This window comes from Hippocampus comes, unplaced genomic scaffold (genome assembly GCF_001891065.2).
Source record: "Hippocampus comes isolate QL1 unplaced genomic scaffold, H_comes_QL1_v1.1 scaffold9, whole genome shotgun sequence".
Taxonomy (NCBI): domain Eukaryota; kingdom Metazoa; phylum Chordata; class Actinopteri; order Syngnathiformes; family Syngnathidae; genus Hippocampus; species Hippocampus comes.
In genome coordinates, this window is record NW_017805275.1 from 3,688,357 (window position 1) to 3,688,639 (window position 283).

The following is a 283-nucleotide window of genomic DNA, read 5'->3' on the forward strand; positions in this document are numbered from 1 at the left end:
AAGATCGCAAAATAAATAAATAGCAATATGGAGGTAAAAAAGAATATATCTATATATATATATCAATAAGGCGAAAACATTTATGTCTAATACATTTGACACTGTCTGTTGTTCCACAGATGAATGTATTGCTTGTGTTTGTTAAAAGATCGCAAAATAAATAAATAGCAATATGGAGGTAAAAAAGAATATATCTATATATATATATCGATATATATATCGATATATATAGATAGATAGATATATCTATCTATCTATATCTATATCTATATCTATATATAGA